Raw genomic sequence first — 6,605 nt, forward strand, 5'->3', positions numbered from 1 at the left:
CATAAGATTTCAGTCGGACAACATGACGACTGTAGCGTACATCAATCATCAGGGGGGAACAAAGAGTTCCTTGGCGATGAGAGAGGTATCCAAGATCATCAAATGGGCGGAGGATCACTCCTGCCATCTATCTGCAATTCACATCCCAGGAGTAGACAACTGGGAGGCTGATTATTTGAGTCGTCAGACTTTCCATCCGGGGGAGTGGGAACTCCACCCGGAGGTCTTTGCCCAGTTAACTCAACTATGGGGCATTCCAGACATGGATCTGATGGCGTCTTGTCAGAACTCCAAGGTTCCTCGCTACGGGTTCAGATCCAGGGATCCCAAGGCGACACTAGTGGATGCATTGGTGGCGCCTTTGTCGTTCAACCTAGCTTATGTGTTTCCACCGTTTCCTCTCCTTCCCAGGCTTGTAGCCAGGATCAAACAGGAGAAGGCCTTGGTGATTCTGATAGCTCCTGCGTGGCCACGCAGGACTTGGTATGCAGACCTGGTGAATATGTCATCGGCTCCACCATGGAAGCTGCCTTTGAGACAGGATCTTCTAGTACAAGGTCCATTCGAACATCCAAATCTAGTCTCTCTGCAACTGACTGCTTGGAAATTGAACGCTTGATTTTATCTAAGCGTGGGTTTTCAGATTCGGTTATAGATACTCTGGTCCAAGCCAGAAAACCTGTGACTAGGAAAATTTACCATAAGATATGGAAAAAATATATCTGTTGGTGCGAATCCAAGGGATTCTCTTGGAGTAAAATTAAAATTCCTAGGATACTCTCCTTTCTCCAAGAGGGTTTGGATAAAGGGTTGTCAGCGAGTTCTCTAAAAGGACAGATATCTGCTCTGTCTGTTTTGTTGCACAAACGTCTGGCAGCAGTGCCAGATGTACAGGCTTTTGTACAGGCCTTAGTCAGAATCAAGCCTGTCTACAGACCCATGACTCCTCCATGGAGTCTAAACTTAGTTCTTTCAGTTCTTCAAGGGGTTCCGTTTGAACCTTTACATTCCATAGATATTAAGTTACTATCTTGGAAAGCTATTTCTTCTGCTAGAAGAGTTTCTGAATTGTCTGCTTTGCAGTGTACTTCACCCTATCTGGTATTCCATACAGATAAGGTTGTTTTGCGTACCAAACCTGGTTTTCTTCCAAAAGTAGTTTCCAACAGGAATATTAACCAGGAAATAGTTGTTCCTTCTCTGTGTCCGAATCCAGTTTCGAAGAAGGAACGTTTGTTACACAATTTAGATGTGGTCCGTGCTTTAAAATTCTATTTAGAAGCAACAAAGGATTTCAGACAGACTTCATCTTTGTTTGTCGTTTATTCTGGTAAGAGGAGAGGGCAGAAAGCTACTGCTACCTCTCTTTCTTTTTGGCTGAAAAGCATCATCCGATTGGCTTACGAGACTGCCGGACGGCAGCCTCCTCAACGAATTACAGCTCACTCTACTAGAGCTGTGGCTTCCACATGGGCCTTCAAGAACGAGGCTTCTGTTGATCAGATCTGTAAGGCAGCGACTTGGTCTTCTCTGCATACTTTTGCCAAATTTTACAAATTCGATACTTATGCTTCTTCGGAGGCTATTTTTGGGAGAAAGGTTTTGCAAGCCGTGGTGCCTTCCGTTTAGGTAACCTGACTTGTTCCCTCTCTTCATCCGTGTCCTAAAGCTTTGGTATTGGTTCCCACAAGTAAGGATGAAGCCGTGGACCGGACACACCAATGTAGGAGAAAACAGAATTTATGCTTACCTGATAAATGTCTTTCTCCTACGGTGTGTCTGGTCCACGTCCGCCCTGGCTTTTTAGTCAGGTTTCAAATTTTTTCTGCAGGAGGTAAACTCAGTAGAGTGGGCACAGTCCAGGTAAGTAATTACACATTTGCACTCACATATCCCACAGGCTATTAGTAGGTACAAATGCTACACAGTACACCATAGCCAGGGGACAACGTATCAGACAGTTTTACACCACTTTAAATATGTAGTATTTCATGACTTATGTGTATTATTTTATGGGTCAGGCAGCATACTGAGGAACCTTATAGTTTGTGGACAGTGGTTCTTTGGGATTTTGCATTTTAAAGGAGCTTTTTTATTATAACATTCTGCAAGTGGGCTCTTATTTTTGTTTTGTATAGTGCACATCGGCTAAGTTATATAGAAGTTTTTCTGAGCGTGCTATTGAGTAGACATGTGCGATTCGGTTCGGTTCGATTCGGAAAATTCGGCAAATTCAGAGATTCAGTTCGATCCGAATTTAAATAGTGCCGAATCTACCGAATAAATCTGAATAACTTCGGATTTATTCGGATTTATTCGGTAGATTCGGATGGCCATGGATTACACTAGTATTGTACAGTATATTAGGTTATATCACTCTGCTTTGGGTTACACCTAATGTACAGTACATAATACTAGTCTAATCCCACCTAACACTTACCGAAATTCCGAATTTCCGAACCGAACCGAATCCAGCCGAATTTATTCGAATCCGAATGAATCCGAAACAAATCCGAACCGAATTTATTCGAATCCGAATGAATCCGAAACAAATCCGAACCGAATTGATTCAAATTTTTCCGACTTCCAATCGCTCCGAACCGAAATTCGAAAAAATCTCAATCGATCCGAACCGAACCGAATTTTTTCGCCATGCACATGTCTACTATTGAGTCCTTTTGCGGATATTTATATATTATATGGTGTTTCTCCAGCGTGCTATCGAGTCGTGCTTCTGCCTATAGGTAGCACTTGTTGGGAATATTTTGGCTGCAAGGTGGTTAATGATTTTCCTGAGCTATAAGCCTGCCATTCTGTGAGGATAGGATTGTCTCTGTTCGGATCATCTTCCGCACTGCTTATATTTATTACTTATCGGTGAGGTGATAAGATATCCTAAATATTCCAAGAGTGTTTAATTTAACATTATAAATTTTTTTTGCTGACAAATAATTTTTATGTTACGCCGTGTGTCTGTTATTTTCTGTGAGGTACCCCAGTTATTTGGCTTGTCTGTTATTTTTTCCCTTTTCTTCTCAGATGGCTAGATTACGAGTTGTGCGTTAGGGTAAAAAAGCAGCGTTAAGAGGTCCTAACGCTGCTTTTTTACGCCCGCTGGTATTACGAGTCTTGCAGGTATAGGTGTACCGCACACTTCTTTGGCCTTACCGCAAAACGACTTACGTAAACTTCGTAAAGTCTTTTTCTATGGGACTTCCATAGCGCTGGTATTACGAGTCTGTCCTGGGAGGCCAAAAAGTGAGCGGTACAGCCTACCCTGTCAAGATCCCTAACGCATTTAAAAGTCAGTACCAATAGGCCCTTTTAAGGTAGTTTATTTTAGGCTAGGGTTTTTTTATTTTTTATTTTGGGGGGGCTTTTTTATTTTAATAGGGCTATTAGATTAGGTGTAACTAGTTTAAATATCTGTAATTTGTTTATTATTTTCTGTAATTTAGTGGGGGGGTTTTGTACTAATTTAATTTAATTGAGGTAATTGTATTTAATTTAGTTAATTTATTATTTATTATTCCTATTTATTATTCCTATTTAAAACTAAATACTTACCTATAAAATAAACCCTAAGCTAGCTACAATATAACTAATAGTTACATTGTAACTATCTTAGGGTTTATTTTTATTTTACAGGTAAATTTGTCTTTTTTTAGCTAGGTAGTTATTAAATAGTTAATAACTATTTAATAACTATTCTACCTAGTTAAAATAAATACAAACTTGCCTGTAAAATAAAAATAAACCCTAAGATAGTTACAATGTAACTATTAGTTATATTGTAGCTAGCTTAGGGTTTATTTTATAGGTAAGTATTTAGTTTTAAATAGGAATAATGTAGTTAATGATAGTAATTTTATTTAGATTTATTTAAATTATATTTAAGTTAGGGGGTGTTAGGGTTAGGGTTAGACTTAGGTTTAGGGGTTAATAACTTTAATATAGTGGCGGCGACGTTGGGGGTGGCAGATTAGGGGTTAATAAATGTAGGTAGGTTGCGGCGACATTGGGGGCGGCAGATTAGGGGTTAATAAATATAATGTAGGTGTCGGCGATGTTGGGGGCAGCAGATTAGGGGTTTATAAGTATAATGTAGGTGGCGGCAGTGTCCGGAGCGGCAGATTAGGGGTTAATAATATAATGTAGGTGTTGGCGATGTCGGGGGCGGCAGATTAGGGGTTAATAAGTGTAAGATTAGGGGTGTTTAGACTCGGGGTTCATGTTAGGGTGTTAGGTGTAGACATAACTTTTATTTCCCCATAGGAATCAATGGGGCTGCGTTAGGGAGCTTTACGCTGCTTTTTTGCAGGTGTTAGACTTTTTTTCAGCTGGCTCTCCCCATTGATTCCTATGGGGAAATCGTGAACGAGCACGTACGACCAGCTCACCGCTGACTTAAGCAGCGCTGGTATAGAAGTGTGGTAATGAGCAAAATTTTGCTCAACGCTCACTTCTTGCCTTTTAACGCCGGGTTTCTGAAAGCTGCATGTAAGTGAGCGGTGAGACAAAACTGCTCGTTAGCACCGCATAGCCTCTAACGCAAAACTCGTAATCTAGCCGAGATTGTTTAGGCACAAATAAATGAATTGTTTTTATTCTGTATAATACATTCTGTGGTGTATTAACTTTTTTATTTTGCATTTATCTGTCTTATTGTGTTTCTATTATAGAGCATACTGAAACTGTCCCCAATACAGTGGATATGGATCTCTGTTTAGAGGGTAGATCCTCTGATTTTGCAATTCAGTTTAAGTGTATTTTGTGCAAACTGGTTACTATTGTACCCCCAGCACAACTTTGCAATTCTTGTATGGATCACCTGATGCATGCCAATCAAACATGTGCTCCTTTTGCCTCTAAAGGAGTCTGTCCTCCATCTGTTTGTTCTGTACAAGGGAGTTCATCAGATTTTGCTTGAGGTTTTAAGGATTTTGTGCGCTCCACTGTCTGTGAAATGTTGGTGGCTATGCCTCCTTCAAGTAAGCGCAAAAGATGTAGGTCTGACTTTTAACCTACTGTGGATTTATCTTCCCATTCTGGTTCTCTAAAAGCTAGATAAGCTAAAGATCTTCTAAAAGGCTCAAAATCAGACTCCTCAAATTTGTACTGAGGGTAAATATATTTCTGATGAGTTAGGGTCAGTCACAGAGACTCAGATTAATCTTCTTTCATGTTTAAATTGAATCATCTTGATTAATTCAATAAAGGAAGTATTATATACGTTAGGAGTACAAGATCCTAAACTGGATGAGGACGTCCGGTATTCCTTATAATCCAGCTTCAAAATTTAAGAAGATTTAACCGTTACTGTCACTGTCTTCTAATTTAGAACTTTGGTTTCTATTTCTACCTTGGCAAAGCGTACTACTATTACCTTAGAGGATTGTACTTCTTTTAAGGATCCTATGAAGAGGAAATTAGAGCAAACGGGTCTCTTATTCAGGCCTGCTGTTATTATAGCCTGTATTTTAGCAGCCTATACTCTGTTGTGTGACAGTTTGTCTGGTCAGATTTCAGACAACTCTTTGGATGAGGATTTTCAACATCTCTTAGGTCAGCCAATTCATTAATATGTGATGCAATTATTGACATTTATCTGGATTAATATGTGCACAATTATTAGAGCTGGTGATATACAGCTAAGGTTTAAAGACCAAAGATATTATCTCCTAATTGAAAAAACTATTTAGCAAATTCTTAAGTTAATACAATGTAAGGCACCTTACAATATTGTAGTAATCACAAGATTCAGTCTTATCCCAGATGGTATCGATCTTGTAACGTGCTACAGACCAATTGTTAAAGGGTCATCCTGGCCAGAGTTTCTGACTCATGCTTATCTGATGCAGCTAAATACCTTTTTCCTGTGGTCTGGAGCTATATGTAAACAATCAAAACTATTCTTCATCTTGTTCAACAAGGCCAATTCATGTCCGCCATAAATTTGAAGGATGCCTACCTTCATATCCCAAAGCGCATTATCAGTATCTCAGATTTGCCTTTCTGGACAAACACTTTCAGTTTGTGGCTCTAATGTTTGGTCTGGCTACTGCTGCTAAACTTTTCACAAAGGTTCTGGGAATCCTTTTGTCTATAAACAGAGCTCAGCGTATTTTGGTTTCTCCATAAATGGACGATATCTTGGTTCAAGCTCCATCTTTACCTTTATCAATTTCTTATACCTACAATATTCTGTTGTTTCCTTCGACAGTATGGTTGGAAAATAAATTTTCCAAAGAGCTCTCTTTTTCCTCAGACCAGGGTGCCTTTCCTGGGAGTTTTCATAGAGATCAGAGGAAACTAAAGTTGCAGACAACCTATGGTAGTTCTCTGCATGTTAGTTCTAGGTCTAAGGATTGCTGCATCAAATGCCATTCCATTTGCTCAGTTTCACATGAGACCTCTTAACTTTTGCATGCTTAGTCAATGGTGCAAGGATTTATATCAACTTTCCCAAAGATTCTACTAGATCCTGTTACAAGACTATTTCTGTTGGCGTGAATAAAGCACCAGTCTCTTTCTCTGAGGGTGTCTTTTTTACGCCCATCTTGGACAATAATCACAACAGATGTAAGTCTCTCAGGTTGGGGCGC

The sequence above is a fragment of the Bombina bombina genome, chromosome 8, assembly GCF_027579735.1.
Source record: "Bombina bombina isolate aBomBom1 chromosome 8, aBomBom1.pri, whole genome shotgun sequence".
In the NCBI taxonomy this organism is placed as follows: Eukaryota; Metazoa; Chordata; class Amphibia; order Anura; family Bombinatoridae; genus Bombina; species Bombina bombina.